At 31.4% G+C, this 27138-nt stretch overlaps 1 long non-coding RNA gene across 1 annotated transcript in view; it reads left to right on the forward strand.

The window, feature by feature from the left end:
* The first annotated feature begins 750 nt into the window (after positions 1 to 750).
* LOC122272306 (uncharacterized) overlaps positions 751 to 27138 on the forward strand; it is a 29059-nt gene continuing 2671 nt past the window's right edge. The window contains exons 1-2 of the long non-coding RNA XR_011636021.1: positions 751 to 1473; positions 16494 to 16537. This is a non-coding gene — a long non-coding RNA (uncharacterized lncRNA). The remainder of the gene's footprint in view (positions 1474 to 16493; positions 16538 to 27138) is intronic.

Below are 27138 nucleotides of genomic sequence, written 5' to 3' on the forward strand. Positions count from 1 at the left end.
AGTATTATGTTAAAATTTTAGGATTTTTGACACCACGTGGTCTCTTAAAATGAAAGGGTGATTTCCCCTACTCAAAAACCTTCTTTTACTTGAGTGAAACTTTTTTAACTCAACTTGAGTGAAATACACTTTTATTTGAGCGATATTCTTGCTTTGCGTTTTCTCACACTTGAATGCTTTCTTTTAATTACTTTTCACCCAGTTATTTAAGCATAAGCTAATGGTGTGAAAGAAAAAAATTTTTTTACAAGAAATAATTCTTACATTTTGTTTATATCACTGTGATTATTTGGGTAAAAGAAATGACTGAGATTTGTATTCAAAATTTAATTATCACAAAATCGTCGTGCTCCTCAATAAAAATTAGGGAGAATCTTCTGAAGTAAATCAGTAAAATGCTTCATTAAAGGGAATAAAGGAAATCATTGTAATTGGTCTAGGGAAATTTAGCTTTCTCACAAGTTAGCAAAGGGAAAAATGTCAAGGTTAATTAATGCATACTTGAACTAAAAATAGATTAAAAGACAGCATGTGAATTTTAAAGTCTGAGAAAGAGAGTTTTGTTTTCAATAGAAAAATAAGAAAGAGATTTACAGAAAAGGAAAACAAAAAAAGATTGGTTGAGGCTTTTTATGTTAAATATATACAGTAAATATCGTTGTTCTTTGTATTTAATAACTATTTTATTTAACTAGTTTTTGCAACGACTTTATTTTTCTTATAAAGCATTTTTTTTCGATTTTAGATATGATAGCCTAAGTGACAGACTTGCGCCACCTTTTAGATTATTCTAGACTTTCTTCTAAGCTTGTTTTAACGCCATAGGAAGCTGGCAGCTCTCCACTATCTCGATCAATAGCTCCAGAAAGGTCTACAGACACGAAAAGCGTGCATTTAAGAGGCCTAGTTTCGATATACCTTTCTCCAACTTATACCAACAAAAACGATGTTAAAGTTGATGCAAATCCTACCGAATGATGATGGGGAAATTCGTTTGTCGGTAGCTGAAATATCCATTATGAAAAAGATTCTAACGATCCATCTGTTAGTTTCATCTCAAGAAGTTAAAGTTTTGCGAAAGATCGTAATCAATGTTTGCGTAATCACCGCATGGTGTCTAAAAGTTGTCAAATGAAGCTGTTTTCCACCATTTACTCACCTGATGTGTTTTGCAAAAATGATTATAACTGAACTCACAATAATGCTGCTGAAGCCGGAACAATGGAGGCCAGAAAATGTCAAGCAGTTGTATGTCATGTGTCACACCTACGAAGGCAAATATTCAGAATTGTCCAATATCTGTGGTTCCATATCAATCGATCAGGCTATCATATTTTGCCGGAAAAGAAGACCTGCAGCTTGGTTGGGAGCCAACTGACTGCTGATAGACATTCCGCTGGTGATTTATCCGGAGAATTAGAGCTCAATCTATGACTGGATGACCTGACTCGCTTCAGAGATGGAAAAGAAAAGGTACATGACCTTTCTTTTTATCATTATTTCATTACTTATTTTTTCTCCTATTTGCTGGTAAAACAGTGAAATAACTTTTATTTAAATCTAAAAAAACACACTTGATAACCTTTTTAATAGCTAAATTAGTTCTAATTTTGAATAATTATTCTTTTTACATAATTGTGTAAAATAATTTAAAAAATAGAATGATCCTCTCAATATTGAATATATTTAAAATTGTGCATAAATTGTTTTTATGGTGGCCAATGTAACCAAGGAAAGAATTCCTTGTCAGAAACTAGTTATTTTATCATGATCATGCAACTTTCAAAATTTTTTTGCATTTTGTTAACATAAATATAAAAAACTTTCAACAATATGAAAGAAAAAAAATTGTTAGTGCACCTATCCTAATAATTATGATATTTTTAAAGGGCTTAAAAATATTTTTTGAGTGCTTTAAAAGTGCTTATTTTTTGTTGAAAAATTTGGTTTCGCACCCTGTATTAATAATGTAAATATTTATGTTTGGCTTTGTAATCATGAAAGTTGTAACATTTATTTTAACGTTAAAGTGAAGGGTGCAAATAAACTTACTATAACGTTTTTAAATTCTGTAGTTTTCTCGAGTTGATTTAACGTGCAGAATGCTGAAAATGAGGAACACAGTGTTCCAAAAGGTCGGTCAAAAATGAGTGTAGTAATTTGTTAATCAAAGTACGTGGAAGTGTTTCTAAATTTGTAACTACCTAAATTTACATAAATTTCTTGGCGTACTTATCAGATTTCTTTTTATATGAAAAGACTTCCTAAACNTCATTTGATTCTGATGATTCTTTCATGGTGTTGCATTTTCTACAAACAGCAGTTTATTAAGTATTTTGCTACGACTGAACAATTTGGATAGCTTTTGGAAACTTTCGCAACAGCCAATTAATCTCTCAAAAACAGATAAAATTAAAAACATTTAGGCTTGCCTGGTTTGTATACAGCTTCAAAATTACATGAATTAAAAGATGGTAATTGCGATTTAAGAAGTAAAAATATTAAATTTAGAAGTAGAGACAATTTTATTTATTAGAATCTCTTCGTTTGAGAGGCATAGACCCTTAACATAGACCCTTAACATCTTTCGCGTTTACGAACGCTTTATTTTTTTAGTGTGTTTTTCCGTATGTCAGCTAAACACTTTTAAGACTTAAGAAATAAGCCCAATGCTTTCAAAGACCAACCTGCTTTTAAAATAATCCATTTAATATATTTTACGAGCTTGAATAAGAGGCTTGGAAAGACGTTGAATTGATATCCGTTTAATTTTTTGCATTTTAAAAGTCTTCATTCAGCTGCAAATAAAAATTTTGAAAATTTCACTTCCACGTTAGTGGAAGCACCACAGTATGAAAAGAATTATGATTTCTAGCTCATAATATGGAATTGATATTAAGAATGTATTTCATGTTGCATTTCTGAAAGGCTAAGGTGATAAAAATAGGATAGACTTAAATATTATCTTGTATTTTAACGATTTTTTTTACGTTGAACGAAGTGAGTAATATTATCNGTTTTTTGGTTTTCCGGTTTTCTGATTTCCGGATAACGGGTTCTGTACTGTACCTATTTACGTATCTAACATAGCTAATTAGTCAAATAAGATATCGTTGCCTATGCATATCACTACGCTAACTCGAATAAGAATGAAACCAAGCTAATTGATTTAATAGTTTAAAAGTTCGAAAATTCATTAAGGTTTTATTTGTAGAAAGTACAATTTTTCTACATTGACTTACACCGCTTTATGCAACGAACACTGCTATCCAGACAATTGAGGTATTACTTCAAATTTAATTCTTTACTCTTAATCCAGCAAAATAGTCCTTTGATTTAATTTTCTAAAAAAAATGAGGGTTTAATGCGTGAAATATAAAATTTTTGAGTAACGTTTTACTCATGAAATATTTATAGTATTAAAACTATTAGATCCATCAAATAATTCTAATTTTGTTTTTTAATTTGCCTAAAAAATACATATATAATTCTGGACTTGACTATGCAAAAATGACTCAAATTTTCATTGTTACATAATTGTAATAAAATTCATTTACATTGCATTAACTTTATTATCAAGAATATCATATTTACAAAAGACCAATTTTTAAAAGAGAAATATTCTTTTAAACAAAAGAGGATTGGTTTTCATGAATTCAATGTCATACTTACAACTTATTATTGTAAAATTTAAGACTTTAATTATTGGTATAAGATGATTTAATAAAAAATTACGGGATATATTTTAGGACAAATTTATTGTAGCATATACTATATAAATTCAAATTTATTAAGGCGACTGCCCACGTTCGGTGAACTTTTTTTAAAAAAAATAAATTTTTCAAAAATTTTATGCTTAGTTATATAAAAGGGGATTAAAAATGACACAAATAAGAAAAATTATAACAATATATTTTGTAGTTTGTAAAATTTTGTTGAAATTAGGTAAAAAATTAGTGAATTTTAAGAGTTACGCTGGACACCCTCAACTAAGTTGTGTGTAATAAAATACAATTTCCTTTGAAGTATATATTATTTTAACCCTTTCCTGTGTTCTGAACTAAAAGTTAATCGAAATTTTAAAAATTTGGTGAAAAATGCCCAATTACGTAGAAAAACAGCAAAATAACGATATATTTTTTTGGATTTACATAGCTATAAAATACTTAAATATTGAAATAGAATTTCAGTTCTAGTTCAGAACACAGATAATATTATTTATAACAGTGTTACAAAATTACATCATAAAAGTCCTAATAGTTTTTGAGAAATAAGGTCCAGCGTGAATCGAAAAACAGAAAAATTCAGTTTTCCAGAAAACACATTTTAAGATTTATTTGTACAGTAAAAGTAAATTACATTTATTATACAAACATTAAACTATCTAAAAAGATATACCAAGCCTTCATATACTCTACACTTGTTTAAATTGGACTTTTCACTGAATATTCTTTTTTTCCTGATCCTTTTTTTAATAAGTTGAAAATCTCCGTACAAATGCTCGATTTACTATTAGTAAACATTTGTTTATTTTTTGTCATCTTAGATTTAATTACTTTAGAAATACAGGTGATAATAACACTATATAGCTTGAGTTAGATATAAAAAACAATAAAAGTGGAATTTCATTTCAATACATAACTAAATATTTTAAAAATTTAAGTATGAAATTAGTGCATTATATGTTTGTGTAATACACCATTAGACAAAATTATAACCAATAAAACATATTTCTTCTATACTACAAACTAATATTACTCTATTTTGTGCTTTGAACTAAAAGTATAAAATTTATATAAAAAATTTGAAAATATATGCAATATTATGCTTAAAAACACAATATTTAAAATAACATTTTACGAAGATTTTTGAAAAAAGAAAGAAAAAATTTTTGAAGAAAACTAAAAATAACTAAAAAAATATCAAATTATATCGAAAAAATTTCAAAATATAACTAGACAAACAAAATAGACTAACAAAATATAATCAATCAGAAAACAAAATATGTAAACATCATAGCAGTTGCCATTCAAATCATATTTCTTTAAGAAAAATCACTAATAAATAATTGCCAGATGCATTTCAATACATTTATAATTATTATTAATATTATTTTATGGCTTTTTACTGAAAGGAAAGCAAAAAATCAACGCAAAACAGCTTTGTTTGCATTAAATTCTGTCACTTTTTATTCACTTCCGGATTTTCAGAATATGACTTCCGGTTTTTAAATCTGCTATAACTTTACAAATAATTATCAGAAAATTAAAAGTAAAACATTTTTGGAATCTTGAAAGTTCATACTTTTTAAAAATGTATTAAACAGAAAATCGATTTTTTGGACGAAATCACTCATTTCAAGGTAGGCAGTCGCCTTAGAAAAAAATATGTTGTATTAAGAGAAAATTTTTTTATGTACCCTATTATTTTTCTTATAGGCTTTAAGCGTATTTAACATTTTAAATAACACAGGAATCAGTGTAAAAATAAAACATTTACTATCAAGTGTATTTATTTTCAATTTTGAATTATTGTTTTTTAATTTCAATCATAAAAACAATATTACATCTCTCTCCTTTTACGCCAGACAAACCTTACAGGGTTCCTCAAAATACCTGAAATAAAATAATTTACTATCGTGATAAAATTTTACCAACACATTATTAGAATAAGGGAGATTAAATAGCACTAATTTGAAATCAGTTAAGCCTTCCGGTATCCATCAGAAACTTATGTTAAGTTTGATCGATATTTTGATTATAGTTCTAAGATTATTCTATACACTAATGAAAGATGGGAGGTATAATTGGTTTTATAGTTTTTATGATAGGACAGAAATTTATTTTATTTTAAAAAATAAATGTTATTTATAAATGAAGACTATTGAAAATGAAACTATATTGAAAAATTAGTAATTTTAACTTACATACTTACTTATATTGTAGAAAAGAAAAGGATCAATAGATAAATGTTAAGTATAAATAAAAATTAAAGTATCATTGGCTAACTTTGAATAATAATGAACAAAATATTATGCAAATCATCATACTCAAATTAAAAGAGGAGATGAATGTAGAAATAGATAAGGGTATTGAGAATTTGTATTTTTAATAATTACTGAAAAATGGGGTAATTTTGTGAGAGATAAGGTAAATATTTGGCCACACATGTTTTCTGAGTTTTCTAACTTGTTTTAAAATAAGCTTTTCTAAAATTAAAGTAATTCGTAGAAAAAATAAAATAATTATTTCACAAATTGAAAAAAATTAAGCTTTTTCAAATAATCAAACACATGCTTTTACATTCAACAGATATAAAAATTAAAAATAAATTTTAAAATAAAGAAATACAATCTTTATTATATTTTATAAGTTATAATAATGAAGCAAAATTTTGTATTTATAAAACATTTTTCGTTCTATTGAAATTGAAACTTGAATATTGAAAAATTAGTAAGGTAAACTTATATACTTGCTACCATTGTAGAAAAGTAAAGTATCTATAGATAAATGTATGTTAACTTTTAACAATATTAAACAAAATATTATGATAATCAAAATACACCAAAATAGAGAGGGGATGAATGTAGAAACAGATAAGAAAATAAAAAGGAAAGGGATTGTGGAATATAGAGCAGTTTGAAAAGTTAAATTTTTTATTTTAAAAATTATTGTTATATAATATATTTCTACCTTTTTTAAATATTTTTTCAATAATTACCGTAAAATAGGGTAACTTTGTGGGGGACAAGGTAAATGTTTACAAACATGTTTTCTGACTTGCTTTCTACTTCTAACTTAATTTTCTAACTTGCTTTTAAAAGAGCAATAGAAAAAGTAAGTAATTCTTAGGGAAAAATAAAATTAATACACAAATTAAATAAAAAATTTCAAACAATAGAACACATGTTTCTTTAATCAACAGAAATAAAGATTAAAATTTAATATTAAGAAATGCAATCTCTTATGCTTTATATGTTAAAATAATAATGCAACAAAGTTTGGCCAGTTGCTTGGCGAATATTTTAATGTGAAATGCCAGAAAAATTCATCTATATTAATTTAGGAATTACTTCTATCAAAAGTAATGAAAATTTTGATTGGAACAAATTATAATAATAAGTTTTAATATTATTAGTTTAAAGCGAATAAATAATTGTTACTTGATATTAATAAAACAAATTTAAATAATGTTTTTTTCTTATTATTCAAAGTTAACTATTGATACTTTACTTTTTATTTATACTTTACATTTATCTATTAATACTTTACTTTTCCACAATGGCAGTTAGTACGTTAGTTTACCTTACTAATTTTTAAATATACTTTCATTTTCAATAGTCTTCATTTACAAATACCATTTATTTTTTAAAAGAAATTTCAGTCCAGACATAAAAACTCCAAAACCAAATATACCTCCCTTCGTTCAAATCAAAATATCTATCTAAATAAATATCTATAATCAAAATATCTATCAAACTTAAAAAAAGTTTTTAACGGATACCTGAAGGCTTAACTGATTTCAAATTAATGGTATTTATAATCTCCCTCATTCTAATAATATGTGGGTAAAATTTTATCATGTAGTAATTTCTTTCTTTTATTTCAGATATTTTGTGGAACCATATAAGGTTCGTCTAGTGTAGAAGGAAAGAGGTGTGATATTGTTTTTATGATTGAAATTGAAAAAAAATATGAAAAATGCAAATAAAGTTCTAAGTATTGATATTTAATGCTTCATTTTTTAAATTGATTCTTGTATTATTTATAATGCAAAACACGTTTAAAGAGCCTATAACAAAAATAACAAGTTACATAAAAAGTGTGCTATTAATTATTTTTTTTCTAGTTACTAATAAATTTAAATTTATTTAGTGTGTAAATTAACGTACAACAATTTGTCCCAAAATAAATCGTTTACATTTTAATTAAATTATCTTCTATAAATAATTAATATTTTAAATTTTGCGGTAATAAATTGTAAGCATGATATTGAAAATCCTCTTGTATTTTTAAAAAAACAATTTTAAAAAAATTGGTATTTCATGAAAGTGATATTCATGATAATATTTGCAGTTAATGACAATACAACTCTGAGACATTATTGTATAGACAAGTCAGACATTATTTATTATATATATTTTTAGGGTAAATTTAAGAAAAAATTAGAATTGATTTGATAGATCTAATGGTTCTGATGTTATAAACATTTTATGACTAAAAGGTGAGTCACAAATTGCGTATTTCATACAGTAAATCCTCATTTCTTCTAAACAATTATTTCAAAGGACTATTTTATTGGATTAAGCCTAAAAATTAAATTGGAAGAAAAGCCTCACTTGTCTAGATAACAATGTCAGTTGCATAAAGTGGTACAAGTCAAAGTACAAAAATTGTTCTTTCTACCCAGGAAACTTTTATACATTTTTGAATTGCTAAAGTATTAAATCAGACAGCTAGGTTTTATTCGATTTAACGTATGCGAGTATACGATACCTCACTTGTCTAGCTAGCAATAATAGATACGTAAATATGGATAAATAAACTTCACTTTTATACATAAAACATAAATAACTTCTATAATATTAATCACTCGATTCAAGGTAAAAAAAATACTAGATAGTATTTAATTCTATCCTCCTTTTACCCCCTTATCCCTTTAGAGATGCAACATGGAATTTATTTACATCTTAATGTCATTTTCATTTAATGAGCAAGAAATCATAATCCCTTTTTTACTATGCTGCTCCACTAACAGGGGTCTGTTTAGAAGAAATTTGGGTCCGTTAACGGACCCTTCACAAAATATCTTTTCATAAAAACGGACCCTTCACAAAATATTTTAACTTAAAAACGGACCCTTCACAAAATGATTTTTCTTTTAATCGGACCCTTCACAAATTTGTTTATCTTCATTATTATTTTGTTAATCGAATAAACCCTTTCCAGGGCAGAAAACAAGAAAGATGGATGTAAACGAATTAAGTTTTGTCTTCGGCAGACGATTCTTCCATTATTCGTCCGAAATTAATATTCTGCGTTCAGCAGTATAGGCTAAATACCAAATATTTGTATGTTGCATCTCTAATTTAGAAGCAGCAATTGTTGTTTATTTTTTAAAATTTAATTTTTTTAATTATAATTTTACAGTGTTGAGCATAATCTTGTATGCCTTTACAATTTAAAAACTCCTTGAAAAAGTTTTTCTTTTGCAATAACGGACCCTATTTGCACAAATTCATAAAAACGGACCCTGGTTGAAAGAATGTGAGTAATTTTTTCACAATTTCACGAAAAACGAACCTTTCACAAAATGTCTGGACAGACCCCTGACTAATATGGGAGTGAAGTGTTCAGAATATTTATTTGTAACTGAATAAAAACTTTTAAAATGCACAAATTCAAACGAATATCAATCCATATTCTACAGCGTCTGTGATTTCATTTTCCTCCTTTAAAAAAAATTGAAAAAGAATAAGATAATAGGATCACATGAAAAAAGTAAAATGTTATTTAAAAGTTAAGATAAACAAAAAATGGCAACCCTTTACCAAAAACGTTTTGGCAATTCAGCAACCTTATCGACAACTCTGCGAAATTGCCTTTAGAGTTGAGGTTCCGCTTATGGTTACTCTTATTTTCCCCTTGTATGATTTCCGCTTAAGACACATTTAATTTATAATTATTTTGATAAAATAATATCCTTGTAAATACTACTTCAACTTTTTTTTTAACGAACTCAAAGTGATAAAAAAATCTCTCTTATTCTATCAGAAAATTATTCCTAATAATTAGTAAGAAACTCCTATTCCCTAGAATAAAACATATAGTTCTAATTAAATCGAAATTATGTCACTGCCTTTCTTTCTTTCTTTTTAAAAAAGCTAAATTTTATGCTTACTGAAGAAAACATCCTCTTAGTATAAGTACAATATTAATAGTATTTATTCATATATAAAGGTATATACCGTATAATAAAGGTATATTTACCAGATGATAAAGGTATGTACTTTTTTGTTTTACTATATACAAAGGTATATATACCGTCTCCTCGGCGAGAAACATGAAAGGTTTTACCTTCATTTTGACAAAGCAAACGAGACTCATATTTATTTATTTATAAATTTTTTCCAGCTTAGCGATAAAACATGAAGGGAAAAATAAAAATATGAAATAAAATTATTATTTAATTATAAATAAAAGCTTTGAAAACACACTCTTTTTCAAGCTCTTAAAATATATCAAATGGATTATTTCGAAAACAGGTTGGTCTTTAAAAGCATTCAGTTTATTTCTTAAATATTAAAAGTGCTTAACTGAGTTAAGAAAAGGCACACTAAAAAAAAAATTAAGCGTTCGTAAACGCGAAAAGGCTCTATGTTGGGCAGGCTCTCAAACGAAGAGATTCTAATAAATAACATTGTCACAACTTCTAAATTTATTATTTTTACTTCTGAAATCACAATTGCAATTTTTTTTTGTGCAATATAAAAGCTGTATAAAAACTAAGCATGGCTGAATGTTTTCCTTCAAACTTTACCCCATTTTCCTTTTAACTTTGCCTTTCCTTTTTTAAGTTTGCCCACAAAAAGAAACTAACGTAGGAAAAATACCGAATTTAAAGAAGTGGTAGTAAATTTATTTGTATCGTTCACATTAACGTTAAAACAAATGTTACAACTTTCATGATTAGAAAAATAAATTGGAATAATGAAATTTTTTCACTTTTTTACCGTCTTTTAAGAAGACGCTAGGCTAGGAATGAGTTAATACGTTTGACAAGATTAAAGATAAATGAATTAAAATAAAAAGTTAAGATTCTTTTAGCTGATCTTATGAAAATAACAAACTTTTATTTTCAGAATGTAATGCTACAGTTCTAATCATAAATACCTATATTCATTAATACATTACGGTGCGTAAGACTGCTTCATTTATTTTATATAAATACTGATAATGAAGCAATTATGTTTTTATCATTTATCTTTTTGGGAGGAAAAAGAAAGTTTCCGAAGATTGCAATGCTGAGAGCTAACTGTTTTATGAACTAAAACTAATTAAACATTCTAATTTGACATATCTGGACTAGCTGCCCCCTTCCTCCGTGGACCGTAGTAAAATTATCAAACGTTGACAGGACCGTGGTGATAAAAAGGTTGAGGAACACTGCTATATACTAGTGGATCAGTATTGAATAAATGTAGTGGTAGCAACGCTACATTACTCCCCCTCCAGAAGTTTATTTGGGATAGAATTCTATGAATAGATATCTGTGTAAGATTTATTGCTGTTTTTGCGAGAGGCCGGGAGTGCTGTATTAAGATCACCAGATTTTGAGCTGTGATTTAAAGAGCTGTGTTAAGATCACGGTTGTGTGCGTAATCACTCATCTGTTGCTATTAGCAGTGTTTACAGCTCCCCGTTGAGTGTAATCGACACCGAGCAGCAAAAGCGCGAGAAGGATAATGTTGCAATCACAAATAGAAAGTCAACTGTTCACTATGTTCCATCCATCAAACTAGACATGTTCAAATTGTGTGTTTCAGTTAGAGGTAGACGTGTTGTTCTAAGTGGGCGTGTTCAAATCAAAGTGAATGCGACTATCAAGATAGGCGTGTTCAGTTCATGTCCGAAGGCGTCTAATGCGAGGAGTATATTAACGGAAGTTTCAGTGTTACCTATCAAAACGAATAGATCAAGATAGAATCGAGTTAACATGTTTTATATACTTGAGAATAGGAATTGAAAAATTGTTGTGGCAGTTAGTCTACAAAGTTTTTTAACGTTATTATTTGTATACGAAAAATTATTGGTACAATTTTTAAAAAAAATTTGTGTTGGAAAAAAAGCTTCTATAAAACGCATTTTTTTTTCGATGATTGTAAATGATTTAAATACTTAACTATATTTTAATTATCAGAGTTCAACTAAATTCAGTAACTAGAAGAAAAAAAAATTTCCTCATAAACTTCTTATTAAAAATTTTTTTTACTCATTAAAAATGGAAGATTTTTAGAGCAAAATATATTTCAAATTTTACAATTCCGAGTTAGCTTTATATGAGGATATAGGAAGCCTATGCTTGCGCACAAAAGCTTTTCATTACCCAACCCGCTAAAAAGTTTTTTTTTCTTTTTTTGAAAATAGAAAACATGCTATTTGTTTTTTTTTTTTAGCGACAACAGCTCTTTGCTAGGTAAACTAATTTGTTTAATTTTATTTTATAGCCGGTGTTGAACAGCCGACCCAATTTTTTGGGCTATCCATTACCACTACCAATGTTCAACTCCTTAGCCTTGTAATTTTGAACCCAATCCAGAAGACAAGAGAACTCCTGGGTCAAATATTGGGAGAAATTTTGCCTTCGTGGAGGGCTTTTAAATGGAACTAACCCGCATTTGTGTTACATAAAGAGGAAAACCACCACGGTTAGCCTGATGGCTAGGGGTACAAGAGGATTTTTCCTCCTAGTTTAAGCTCTCTATTGAAAATGGGTAATCCTCTAAAAGTTTCCGTTAGCCCATGATCCGAAACAAGATTCGTCTTAAAAAAATTAGGGCTTAGTTGTGCTACCGGAAAACTAAATCTTACCTCCTAGTGTTAGTTCACTACGAGAAAATATTAGCTTACTCCAGAGGTCGCCAAAGTGATCTATATAGACCCCCAGGGGTCTATGTAACAAAAGCGGGGATCGATCTAAGCCAGGGGGTCGTTGAGGAGTCGAAGAAAAAACAGTTCATAATATGTGAATCACACATACCTAATTGAGTATGTAAAATTTGTGAATATTTTATAATTGACTTAATATCAGTTTCTTTATAGACCATAAATTAATAAACGTATATTTATTCGGGTGAAACAAGTATTTACGTACCAGTGGCACGAACTCTGCGCTTCTGGTTTATAAGTCAATGTGCGCTTGTCCAAATGTCACGTGTGACGAGCATTGACGTTACAAACGCAAATATCATACGCAGTTTCTGTTATCTTTGCAAACTGTGTTGAATATTTGCAGTGTCATTATTAAAACTCTTATATATATATATACAGGTCATCTTCAAAAATTGAGTGACGATTTTAAACTGCGCTTTGTTGATTTGGAAAACATTGACATCCATGACTGGATTATTGTGCCATTTTCTGATCAAATTGAAAACGTGGATATCCACCTGCAAGATGAGCTTGCTGGATTATTATCGTATCTTAAAGCAAATACGCTTTTTAAAAATTTAATAATAAGCAAGCTTTGGACAAATATAAATATAATGCAAAAATATGTAAAATTTAACGACATAGCTCAAGCCACCATTTCCAAATTCCTATATGGTTGAATCCGGTTTCAGTCACGTAAATTTAATCTTAACTAAGTACGGAAATAAATTAAATGTGAAGTTTTGAGGGAATTTAAGATGAAAATTGACCAATTTTGAACCCAATATAGCGAACCTTGTAAAAAAGCACCAGGCACACCCATCTCATTGATTAAGAAGCAATAAATCTGTAGTTACTTTACCTATTTTTTCATAAAACTATTGTTACACAACATACTATTACTTTAATAGCTGTTTATAATCATAAAATAAATGTACAAACACAGTATCTAATAGAGTTTTATTGTCATTAACTGAAAATTAATTTTATGGGGGTCGATGGAGATTTCGAAAAATTATATAGGGGTCGATGATCGAAAAAGTTTGGTGACCCATGGCGTACTCTAACCAAACGAAACTTTTCAGCCAAAAAGATTACCCAAGTCAAAATTTTTGATGGTTTTCCCTTGATGGACCAACATAATCATGATGATAACCATCAATAATTCCATCATCTATAACCATCCTATAACCATCAATAATTCCATTCGATTTTTTTGTTGGTAACCAACATAAGTAAAAATCACCTCAATGTAGAAATTCTGATCGATATATGATGGTCCATCGTAAGAATAGCAATTTGTTTTGATGGTTTTTTCATCATAGTTTCTATCATAGTTCCTAAGAAATCAAATGTTGGAACGATCATGAACAGCCATCATCCTAATGTAGGAAATCGGACTGATTTATTCGGACCAACAAGAAAAAAACAAATTGTTTTGATGGTATATTCCTGAAAACAGCAAGAATTCCCTTCAAATCATAATTGAAATGTATAGTTAGAACCATCACGGATCATCATGGGTGGCTAATCCACGAGAATTAAACTTCTCTTGACCATCATACCATCACAGTATTAAAGTACCCACCATAGTATTTAAGTTAGCCATCATAAGTAGCACTTTCCATCATGAAATGATGGAAGTTTGTTGGCATATCAAAAACCATCAAATGATGTTGGATCATCAGGATTCGCACTGAAAGCATCAAGATGTTGTGAGGGGACCATCAAGAAGTTTGACTTGGGTATGGCCAAAAAAACGTTTGACTAAATTTTGACCAAAACAGTTTGCGTTTTGCATCAAATTTTAAGACTGTTGTAGGGAAGTGGTGTTAATCCACACGCCTGTATATAAACATGTTTTAGTTATCATAGATCAGAAAACTAGAAAGTTTAATTTTGCTTCAAAACTTTCGCTCAAATTTTAAAAAAAATTTATTCCCTCCAAACAAAAAAAAATTTACCCTATTCGCCAAGAAAAGTAGTGACTAAAACAAGCTATGTTTATTGACTAAAATATCACAATTTAAGAATTTAACTTAAAAATGTTAGTTCAAAGAAAGTTTTTTTCAGCCTATTAGCAAATTTATATTTTTATTTAGGAACAACAAATTGAACTTTGCCCCAATGAGGGAAGCTTCTTCCACATAACGGAAATTCTCCTTATCCACCAAAATAAAGTATGCAAAAAGCGAAATTAGCAAATATCTAACCAAAAAAACTTTTAAGTTTAAATTTCGCCTTTAAATTAGATCATTGAATTAATTATCTTAATAAATTGTGGGGGGCCCCTATTAGGCCTATAATTATTTTCTCTTGTAGGGTACACTAGTGTCTGGTAATATAGTACGTGATCCAATTTGAATATTATGGGCCAATATTAAGGTGGTATATAGGGCCTTGTTGTTATACAGAAAGTTGTGTCAAAAGCAAATTATGGCTAATTGGTAAAAGTTGGTAACCCGAAAAGTTAATTTTTCTTACAAACCCATTGAAGAAACTGTTAACCATCGATAACTGTTAAAAATCGATAATTGCTGAAATCAAGTTAGCTAATTTTTGATCAAAAAATGCAAGTTTTGCTTACAAAGCTTAGCGAAACGAATATCTAGATTGAATTCAAGTACCAAAAGTTTTTGTTAACTCAGTCTTAAATAGTTAGAGCTAAAAAATATTTAACTAGAATAAAAATAAATCTTATAATTTTTATAATTATATTTTTATTTAGTTATATTTCTATTATGTGTTATAATTTTTCACTCAAAATTCAGTACCATTGTATAAAATGGTTTGGCCATCTAAAGTATTTGTTAATCAACTCTCGGTTACCTTAAGGCTCTGGTAATAAACCATTGATATCAAATCTCAATGATAATAAATGTTTCATTCATAGAATTAAGGTTATGAGGATATAACAGGTTAAATTCTCTTCAAACCATTTATTCAAAATATTTGTACAACATAAACAAACTAATAAGCATTATTATCAAACTTAAACATTATGCTGTCGTTATGCGACCAAGCTAACTAGTAAGGAGTATAGTTTTTCTATGCAAAGAACTCCCCTAGCCATTCGTCTGAAGAGGTGGCGGTGACTACGGTTACGAGGTTTAACTATTTCAAGTATGGGGGTCATTATTTAAGATAGGTTTTGACTCGGGTCGATGAGAGAAAGGGAACCAGTGAGAAAAGACGCCCCCCTCGAGGTGCACTATTTCTTGTTTCCATTGTAGCAGACGGCCATAGGCTTCGTGGCGAGGGGAGTTCTTTCTATTGTCAAACTATAAGTGCCAGTTCTTCATCTGTCGGAGGATGTTTATCACAGGGTTGCCTTTTCCTCAAAACCTTTACTCGAGCCGTGATGGCTCAGGGGATAGAGTGTTCGCCTTCCAATCAAGTGAACTGGGGTTCGATCCCGGCGATGACTGATAGATACGAATTCCGCAACCGGCTTGCACCGACCACAGTGCTGACGTGAAATATCCTCAGGGGTAGATGGGTCATGGGCTAGAGTCCCCTTGCCGTCATGTTAACAGTGGGAAGCTTTCGTATTCTTCCTCTCCATGTAACACAAATGCGGGTTAGTTCTATTAAATAGTCCTCCACGAAGGCAAATTTCTCCCAATATTTGATCCAGGTTGGGTTCAGTGAAAATTACAGGTTAAAACTGGTGAGAGTGGCGAGCACTGCAAAGGAATAAGTTAATAAATTAAGAAACAAAATATTTTTTTGTTTAAGATCTTAAAATGCAACTTTTCAATTATAAATGCATTTTTTATTGTGCAGTTCAGACTGCTTTTTTGAGGTATTGTTGTTCTACTATAGCACCTATTTTTGTTATAGGAAAGAGTTAATCCAGCTGTATAACGTAGTGCAACAAAATATAGGTAAGAATATAATTCTCATTTTTTATTTATTTTGACACCTTTACTTGTTTTGACCAAAAATTTAAATTTTTCAATACCTGTTTCATTTTTTTTTTCAAAACTGCAACACAAATGGATAACTACTATTGCTATTAACATGAATTCTGATTTGCAGTTTTGAAAAGAAAAAAAACTGAAACAGGCATTGAAAAATTTAAATTAATCCATTTATTATTTTTTAATCCATATATATATTTAAATCCATTTATTATTTTTTTGTAAACTGCAGCACAAATGGATAACTACTATTACTTTTAACATGAATTCTGATTTACAGTTTACAAAAAAATAATAAGTGGACCAATTTTTTATCTAATGAGTGGATCTTTACTCTCTTGGTCTCAATCTGAATGATTCGAGGGGGTAATTTCAAACATGCTAATTAATTTGTTCAAATGATATTTTAAGTTACGAGATCAGACACAAAAACGTACTTTCTTTGAACAAACATATCGTCTGCTTTGAATAGGAGGTAGCCGCAATCTGAGAAAGAAGGTTCTAGGGCTGAAGAGTGGTCTTGATTTCGTACCCCTCAATGTTAATTTTATTTTTTGCGCATTTTATCATAACTTGAGAACGTTTCAAGCGAATTGAAAGATTTTTCGAGCAATTATAAACTTCGTTTTTCAGGAAATAATTTCAACCGAAGTAAAACCTTCAGTAAGTATTTGTTATATATTTTTATTTTATTCAGTGATGGTAAAAAAAATCAATTCTAAGGTACGCAATTTGAGCAACATTTCAACGAATGCAACTTGAAATGGAGAAGTATAAATTCTGAGCTAAATCGACTGAATAGTTCCTGAGAAATCAATTTTTAAATATAAGACTTTTTCGAACAATGCGACTTTTTCAAAATTCAATCGCTCAGGAACTATTCGACCGATTTTCTTTTTCACCATTCAAAATTGAATTATTTAAAATGATATAAAAAATGTATGTATCTTACTATTCGAAATTTTTTCATCATAACTATAATTTTCATAATTTAAAGTACTCACTGCAGTGTGAAAAATAATTTGCTGTTTCTTTAGCGATAAAAATATTTAATTTGTGTCCATTTTGGGAGTAAAAATACTGCTGAGAAGCTGGTGAAAATTACTTGGTTAAAACTGGTGAAAAAGACTGGGGAACATTGCTGTTTAAAATGGGTGAGAGTATCGAGCACAGCACACTCCCCCCACATGTTTCACTTGCTATACTTTTTTTGGAAAACGCACAGTTCTTCTAAATATTTTTTTTGGCTTCCTAAATTACATGAGTACCACTCATACAGTTTTAGATATTCCAAACTGTTGTAGGAATTCACTTTCAAGGAAGGAAGGTTTCATGCATCTATAGTTCTTTCCCCAGGAGTTGGCACTTCACTCCCCTTCATCACGGGGTATCCGACAATACTATTTCTCTATTTTTGGGAGAAGGGTGTGAAAAATTCTGAACAAGGTTGCTATTTGGCGATCGTATGACTAAAATATTTATTTCGCAATCGTTAGGTGCATTTTTTTAACATTTAATATTTCATAAATTTTGATTTTGAGTGAATAGTTTGTCCATTTTGAGACAAATGTATTTAATTAGAGTAAGGAAAGGTATAATAGCAGATGATAAAGCGAAGTAAGTGACTGAAAAAGAATACGATGTTTGCGCATTAAGGGTTGTTTCAATATCAAGCGCGGAGATGTTTCTCCTCTTACTTCCCGCTCTGAAATCAACTCCGAGGAGATGGAGTCAAGTGTCAACTACTGGTGAAAGAAGTAGAGATTGTTGACCTCTAATAATCAACATCAAAAATTTTATCAGCTCGCTGAAGCACTAAAAAAGGTCCATCTAAAGGAGCCTGCAAAGGTTCATTCCTGATGAAGACGTGACTTTTAAGGCTGGATGCGCTCACTTTTTAAAATGGCAGGAAGCTGAAGAAGTTCTGATGGTAGAGAAATGTTTTTGTAAATAATAGACAAGTTGGATTTGGGGCGAGTTCATTGGAGTAGAATCGAAAAATTCAACTGGGATGCAAAGTGTTGTTCTGCAGACGAGCTCTGCAGATGGTGACTGTAGATCTTCCATATATACAGCTTAAGAGGATAGCCGGTAAGAAGGCTGACCAATTGTCTTGTTGCATAACTATAACTACGTTTATTAAGCATCAATTCACTGTAAGACATGTTAACTCGATTCAGTCTTGAGGTACTTTTGAGAGATGAAGGTTGATGTTAGGTCGTCGATAGCTTGGACTGTATGAAGGGGTTATAAGTAATTCTAGGTGACTGGTTACAAACAAAACAATTTTATTTCAGAGATGTGGCGATGGTTCATCGCTGCAGTTACATGCATCTACTACTACAATTTTCTCCCTGGCACATACGCCCTCTGGCGTCACTTAACATCCCCCCCCCCGATTGAAATTCAATTACACAATTTCAATAAACAATATAACTAACAAATAGAATACATGGAACATATGAATACTATTAGAATCATAAAAAATAATGAACTACTAAATTTTGCTATGATTACATACAATTTGAGAACAAATACAGTAGGATAACATGGGCTGATTAATATACATATAATTATAAACAAAATTAATTCACTCAAATAGTTTCTTCTTAAAAACATATGCATAAGAAAAACAACTTTTTTTTTCATTCAAGAGGTAATATACAAATGTCTCTGGCATTTCTCTTGAAAATTTTACCATTAGGCATACGCACATTTACAATTCTTATTTTTCCATCCCTACTTTGAAATATTTCCACTATTCTTCCAACTGACCACTGTGTGGCAGGAAGTTGCTCATTTTTCATTAAAACAAGAGTACCCTGTTTTACATCGTCCTTACTAAATTTCCATTTGGTTCGACCCTGCAAATTGCTTAAGTAATCTTTCTTCCACAATTGCCAAATTTGTTGACTAAATTTAGTTACTCTTTGCCATTTGGACAAATGAGTTTCCTTGATATCATTAAGTAGAGGTTCTTGAAGGCCATTTATTGGTCTCCCAATTATGAAGTGACCTGGACTTAATGTCCGAAAATCATCAAAGTTTGCTGACAATGGAATGAGGGGCCGGGAGTTCAATACTTCTATTTCAGCTAGAATAGTTACAAATTCTTCAAGTGTCAATTTTTGGCTACCTATTATTCGTTTGAAATGAAATTTAAAAGCCTTCACCCCGGCTTCCCAAAGGCCCCCAAAATTAGGTGATTTTGGGGGTATAAATTCCCATACAATATTCTCGTTTGAGAGAAAGTTAGACAAGTTTTCATTGCGGGAAGTGACAAGTTTCAAAAGTTTTTTAATCTCAACATTTGCTCCAACAAATGTCTTTCCATTGTCAGACATGATTTTAGAACATTTGCCTCGTCTACCAAAGAAACGTTTCAAACAAGCTATAAATCCTTAAGTGGTTAAGTCTGAAACAAAATCAAGATGTATAGCCTTTGTGCATAAGCAAATAAAAACAGCTACGTAAATCTTAATTAACACTCCTTTACGCTGATTTTTAAATTTTACTAGAAAGGGGCCACAAAAGTCAACCCCTGTCACATTAAAGACAAAATTAGGAGTGACACGTTCCCTTGGTAGATCGGCCATTATTTGTTGAACATTTACAGGCTTATTTTTAAAGCAAATCACACAAGAATGTATAATTTTACGACAATTATTTCTGCCGTTAAGCGGCCAGAATTTCTGTCACACTTGAAACAAGAGTGCGTGCGCACCTAAATGAAAATACTTCAAATGATAATGATTCAAAATTACATCAGTTAATTTATGCTTGCTAGGCAGTACAATGGGAAATTTACTATTCGATAAATCAGAGTTTCTAAGTCTGCCACCAACACGAATTAGAGAATTTTCATCCAAGAATACATTTAAACAAGATAACTTACTCCTCGATGAAACTGGTTCACCTTGTTTGAGCCTTTTAAATTCCTCTTGGAACTTACCTGACTGCAATGAAAGCAGAAGCCAATTTTCTGCATGTTTGTTCTCTTCAATGGTTAAGAACCCCTTATTTCTAGATATTGGATTACGACAATTATGAATAAATCTAAAAATAAAGGATAAAATTCGAATTAGTTTAACAAAACTGTTAGAAAGGTTAAGAATTTGTTCAAGGAAGGATCTATCATTGGTGGTAATTAAAGAAACAGATTGAATGTCTTTAGGATCAGGAACAGAGCACTTTTTCAGTTCTTCACAAGGTAGGTCAGTTTCTGGAATGTTCAGAGTCTCATCACACTTAGGAATTACTAATTCCTTTAAGAAGTCTGGTCCGGTCCACCAGGTGACATTTTCGATGAGAGATTTGCAACTAATGCCTCTAGTTACTAAATCTGCTGGATTTTCGCATCCAGCAAAATGATTCCAAGATTCTCGATCAGTGAGAGATTGAATTTCTTTAACTCTGTTTGCTACAAAGGGTTTCCACTTATATATGGAACCTTTTATCCAATACAATGTAATCTGAGAGTCTGTCCAATAATAAATAGAAGATATTCCTTTCCGATCTAACACCTTCTTTACTTCACGTGCAAGTCGTGAAGCAAGCAATGCGGCTATCAATTCTAACCTAGGAAGAGAAATCCTCTTAAGGGGTGCAACGCGGCTCTTGGAAGCCACTAAGTTTACAGTTACTTGATTTGCTGTTTTAATTCTTAAGGATATGGCAGCACCGTAAGCCTTTGGACTAGCGTCTGCAAATGCATGCAATTCTAACACAAAGTCTGAGTGATCAGAAATTTGAAATACATTTCTGGGTATTTGTAAGTTAGCCAATTCAGGAATTTCGATACTCCACTGCTTCCAAGTTTCTTGAATATCTGAAGGAAGCTCGTCGTCCCATGAGATCTTACGCAACCATTATTCTTGGAGAAGAATCTTTAATCTGATGGTGTAAGGTGTTACTAGTCCTACGGGATCGAATATTCTACCTGCTGCTTGCAACACAAATCGTTTTGTATTTTTTTCCAAGTCAAGAAATTCCAGTAGTCCCTTAACTTCCATAGTTAAAATGTCCAGTTTTGTGTCCCAAGACATCCCAAGAACTTTGTGCAACTCGTTTGGGCTTTCTGATGAGGATGAAGGAAGAGTACTGAATCCTTGTTCCTCCCACATTTGTTTTAGTGACTCGTCGTTTGAGACCCATTTACGAAGGTGCATCCTTCATGATAATGTCTGCTTTCCTAGAAATTTTGAAGGCTTCATACAAGTTATCTGCACCAGCTATAACGTCATCGACGTAAAAGCAAGTATCAAGAATATTTGAAGTTTTTGGATATATTTTCTTGAACTTATCATTATGGTGCTTGATAGTCGCTGAGAGCAAAAAAGGGCTTGCGTTGACTCCAAATGGAAGCCTGTTGAATCTGAATACTTGCAATTGAGTATGTTCAGACTTAGTGGGATCGTCTAGAGTGAAAAGAAACCTTAATGCGTCCTTATCATCTTCGTTCAATGCTATTTGCAAAAAAGCACGTTCAATGTCCGCTAAAATAGCAAATTTATTCATTCGGAAAAAGGTTAAAAGATGAAATACATTCGGATTAAGGTTCGTTCCCATCCAAAGACAATCATTAAGTGAAAGTTCACCAACATCACAAGAACTAGCATCAAAAACAATGCGACACTTGGTGTAAACACTGTCCTTCCGAAAAACTGGGGTAAATAAAACACAGGTTTATCAACTGTATCTGAAGCGGATGGAACCTTCTCAATAATTCCCTTTTCTAAGTAATCTTGCAATATTTCACTATATTGAATATACAATTTTTCATTTGAAGTCATACGATTTAAAAGACCTTTAAATCGCTTAGTTGCGACAGTAAGATTATCGTTCAATTCCCTCCAATCTCTTTTCCAAGGAAGAGTGATTTAATATCTTTTATTTTTATAACTAATTGTTTCATTAAATTTGGATAGTGCTTCATCCCCCTCTAAGCATCTGGGTTCATCCCTTATTCCTAGAGACTCAAGGTCCCAAATTTTTTGCAAATCAGTTAAAGTGTGATCTTGTGATAATAAGTGACATTTGTATTCCTTACAATTATCTTTAGTGCCCAATCTTCCCGTTACAATCCAGCCGAGTACAGAGTTCTGTAAAATGACTGAACTATTTTCCAGTTTTATTTGCTCGGTTCGTAACAGTTCGTAAAAAATATCTCCGCCAAGCAAGATTTGAGCACGTTGAGGCTTAAAAAAGTTAGGATTTGCATAAGTCAAATTTTGAGGAAAATTAATTTTAGAAACATCAAGCGGTTTAGCAGGGGTTAATTCTTTAATTTTAGGCACTATCAGCATTTTTATCTCCTTCTTATAGTCTCTATTTTTATTAGAAGAGCAGAGATCGATTTATTTACATTCAAAGTTGCACCATTAATTCCAGTTATTAATGAGTTTAATGTATTCTCCTTTAAACACAATAATTTAACTGCATCAGCAGTAATAGCGCTTATTTCAGAACCGCTATCGAGAATACATAAAAAGGGATAAAAACATTAATTTATTCCTCGCACATAAATTAAAGCAGTTGAAAGCAAAACATTTGAGTAAGTATCATAGACATTACAACTGCTTGGCGGCGCCTTCTGCCAGCTGTGAGAAAGGGCGAAGGAGGAAGTGACAGTTTTCGTTTCCTCTCCACTCATATTACTCATCTCAATATTTGCTTGATTTGAAATAATCTCAGTCAAATTAGAGCAATTGGATTCTAATACAGTCAAACCCCGCTATAGTGAACCTTCAAGGGACCGAAATTTTGGTTCACTATAACCGGGAGTTCACTATATCCGTTACGCAGGCAATTTAACGAATGGTTTCCAAGCTCCTCCCTTTTATTACACATTATTCAAATAAATGACTGAAAAATATTATGTAGTAACAAAAAATGTGTTATTTTTCATTACTCTTCGTCATGCGTACAAAAGAAAAATTTTAATCTTTAGCTGATGAGCAATCCTCAACATCAGATATGGAAACACTTCCCGACTCTCAGATAATTTTTCCCGAATTTCTGTTATTCCGCTTTTTAAACCTGTCTAACCTGCCATTCGAGCTCATAAAAGTAGTCTCATAAAATCGCTTAGCAAATTCATCAACATTTGTCCAGATACAGGAAGATTGCGCCTTTTTCGATTGGTGAACCTTCAATAATGCTTCTTCAACATCCTTGTGATCTGCTTTTCACAACTTTTTTCTGCCATCTAAATTTTCTTCGTGAGCAGAAATTATTAATTGCCTATTTTTCCATATGTTACAAACTGCAGATTTGGATAGTTTCCTGCAAATATCAGCTTGATTGCATCCATTTTCAATTTTTCTGATTATGCCCATTTTATCATCAATGGAGAACGTTTTACGCTTACTGCTCGCCATAGTTAAATTTTAAACACTTGTTTGCAGGATTTTTTTTAACTGAACTGAGAGCAAAAAGGAGTTGAAATGAGGTCCTTATCGACACATATTAGTGTCCAATAATGAATAATTACTCATTCCCTCTGACAGAAAATGCATATTTATCTCACTGACACCTTACAGGTGCATCATCTGCCTGGGTTGGAAATATCTGCTTGGTTTGTTTAGGTATGAGAAAGTGAGATAAAAGAAGCAAACAAGAAGAAATGCTTATCGCTACATTCCCCTCTACGGATGGTTTTGAAAATCGGTATATGTATTTATTTTGAAGTAGAATTTTCAAAATTATTACAAAAATTTTTTTTAAAAAATCAGTCGAAGACAGAAAAAAGTACATTATATCCAACTTCTTCACTTTTTTGGTTCGCTATATCCACAAAAAATAACATTATCCGTGTATGGCAAGGCACAGGACCGAACATTTCGTTCACTATACCCGGGAGTTCACTATAAACCGTGTTCACTATAGCGGGGTTTGACTGTATTTGATTATTTTTGTTTTCAACTTCGGGTTTTAAGAAATTAGCACCATGAAGTGTCGAATGATGATTTCTAGAGCAATGTTTACATTTAAACTCTAATTTTTTACATTGAGATAACATGAGTTTTCCCAAACAATTAAAACACAGATGCTCTTGAGCAGATAAGTCAATGAATTTTTTACATTTATATATTAAATGGTTTTGATGACACATAGAGCAAGAGAAATGTTTATCATTTTGCAAAACGAATATTTTATGTTTGGGGGTTACTTCTTGTTTCGGTTTTGAAACGGAAATACTTTTTTGAACATTTTCAAGAGCTTGAATACGTTTTAACACAAATTCAGTAAAAAATTCTCAGGTGGATAATTCGTTACAATTTAAAGACATTTCGAAAGCCTTTCTTGATTCATTGTCAAGGCGTTGCAAAACAATGTTCACTATTAGTGTCTCAGGGGCCGTTCAAAAAGTACGTACATCCCGAAGGGGGGGGGATTTGCTATTATGTACGGTTTTGTACGATGGGGAGGGGGGGAGGTATTATACAAAGTACGTACTTTATAAACATACACCAAATTTAAATTTGACTTTATCCTACACACTCCTTAAGTAAATATTTAATTTTATTTAAAACATAATTATTTTAATTTTTATGAAAAAGGGGGGTAGACTAATAAAATGTACGTACTCTAAGAGGGGGGGAGTAAGACCTTATGTACGGTAATGTACGAGGGGGAGGGGTTTGAAATTTCTCCATTTTTGTTTACGTACTTTTTGAACGGCCCCTCAGATAATTTATTTTGTTCTAATCCAAGTTGCTTTAATGCTCTTAATTGATTAAGTAAATTATCAATTAAGTTTCTGAAATCCTTACAAGATTCAAATTTAATTTTACTTAAATTTAATAACTCAGTTATATGACTGTTTACTATCAGTCGTTTGTTTTCATATCGATTTTTTAATGCGTTAAACAAGGAAGAATAAGAGTCATCTACATTCTGTAATTGTTTTGCAGTACCAGTTAATGATGATTGTAAATAATACAGTTTTTGAGAGTCACTTAATTGATTGTTTTCATCAATTAAGGTACTAAACTGAGCTTTGAAGGTAAGCCAGTCAGTGTATTTACCCGAAAATTGGGGTAAAGTAATTTGAGGTAGTTTAATGTTTGTATTAGTATTCGGTTCATTCAAAACAGATATTGAACTCAAATTTGAAGTTTGTGGAATAATTAAGTCTAAGAAGCTTACCTCAATTGCTTCTACGTTGTCCTCCATTTCCGTTAGGGAAATTTCAAAGTCTGCTAAATCTGTATCGGATAAGATACTGTAGCAATCGTTTCGAAGATCATCGAACTTCGTTTTTAGACCTCTCAATGAATTGAGTTTGATCTCAAGGGATTTTTGATTTGGGATTTCATCGGTAAGCACTTTCGAAAGCCTAGTTATTTGACCTTTGATGCTTGCTCGCTTCCTTGTTAGAACGACGCTAGACTCGAGCGACGTAGTAGCTTTTGTAGCAGTCGCCATGTTGATAGATTAAATTAATTCACGATTAATTCTGCTAGATTAGCACTCCGGCTGTTACGACCAAACTGTAAGGTCGTCGATAGCTTGGACTGTATGAAGGGGTTATAAGTAATTCTAGGCGACTAGTTACAAACAAAACAATTTTATTTCAGAGATGTGGCGATGGTTCATCGCTGAAGTTACATGCATCTACTACTACAATTTTCTCCCTGGCACATACGCCCTCTGGCGTCACTTAACAGTTGACATTGTCGATTTCTACTTTCCCTACATTTGTGACCTGCGGACGTGCTATGAAGAAGCTTGCTTTCATGTATGGTACACATTAAAAGTTGACTTTCTATATGTTACTGAGTCATCGTCCTCCTCACGCTGTTGCTTCTCCGTTTCATTTATGCGCAACGTGATGCTGCACACACTAGACTGTTAATAGCAGCACAGGAGAGACCACATACACTACCATGAACTTAATACAACTCTCACCACAAATGCTCAAAATCCGGTAAACTTAACACAGCCCTCCCGGTCTTTGGCAAATGCGGCAACTAGTAGTATCCATTTATCGAATTCTATCCCTGATAAAATTTTGGTGGCGGAGTAGGATGGCATAACGACCACTACAATTGTTATACATCAATTGACTAGTATATAAGACAAGCTAACTCGATTCAATTATGAGGTACCTTTTAATAGATTGTCGATTTCTACTCTCCCTGCAGTCTGTACTGTAGGCCTTGAGTGCAGCTTTCAAGGGTCAGCGCCATCGTTCTATCATTCCATTATTTTGAGGATGGTAAGGGGAGAATCAAACTCTTTTGATGCCCATGAGATGTGCTAGAGTTTTGAAGGATCTGCTCTCGAACGTTATCACTGAAGGTGATCTAAAGCGGGCAGTCCCGCAGAGGACTGATCGTAAAGACACGGTTCCCAGTAGAACAGAGAATTCAAGCATCACTGTCTGCGGTCAGTAAGCTGGTGGGTGACCACTTTGATCAGCATGCGTAGGGACTGAGGGTGCACGGTATCGGTCTCGCTAAACTGTTCTACCGGAAAGTGCTCGACTTCACGCACAGGACGTTAGGCTAGCAAAGCGGAAGAACCATCCCCTCTACAGAGGATCAAAATTGTGATGGCAT

The sequence above is a fragment of the Parasteatoda tepidariorum genome, unplaced genomic scaffold (genome assembly GCF_043381705.1).
Source record: "Parasteatoda tepidariorum isolate YZ-2023 unplaced genomic scaffold, CAS_Ptep_4.0 HiC_scaffold_868, whole genome shotgun sequence".
Classification (NCBI taxonomy): domain Eukaryota; kingdom Metazoa; phylum Arthropoda; class Arachnida; order Araneae; family Theridiidae; genus Parasteatoda; species Parasteatoda tepidariorum.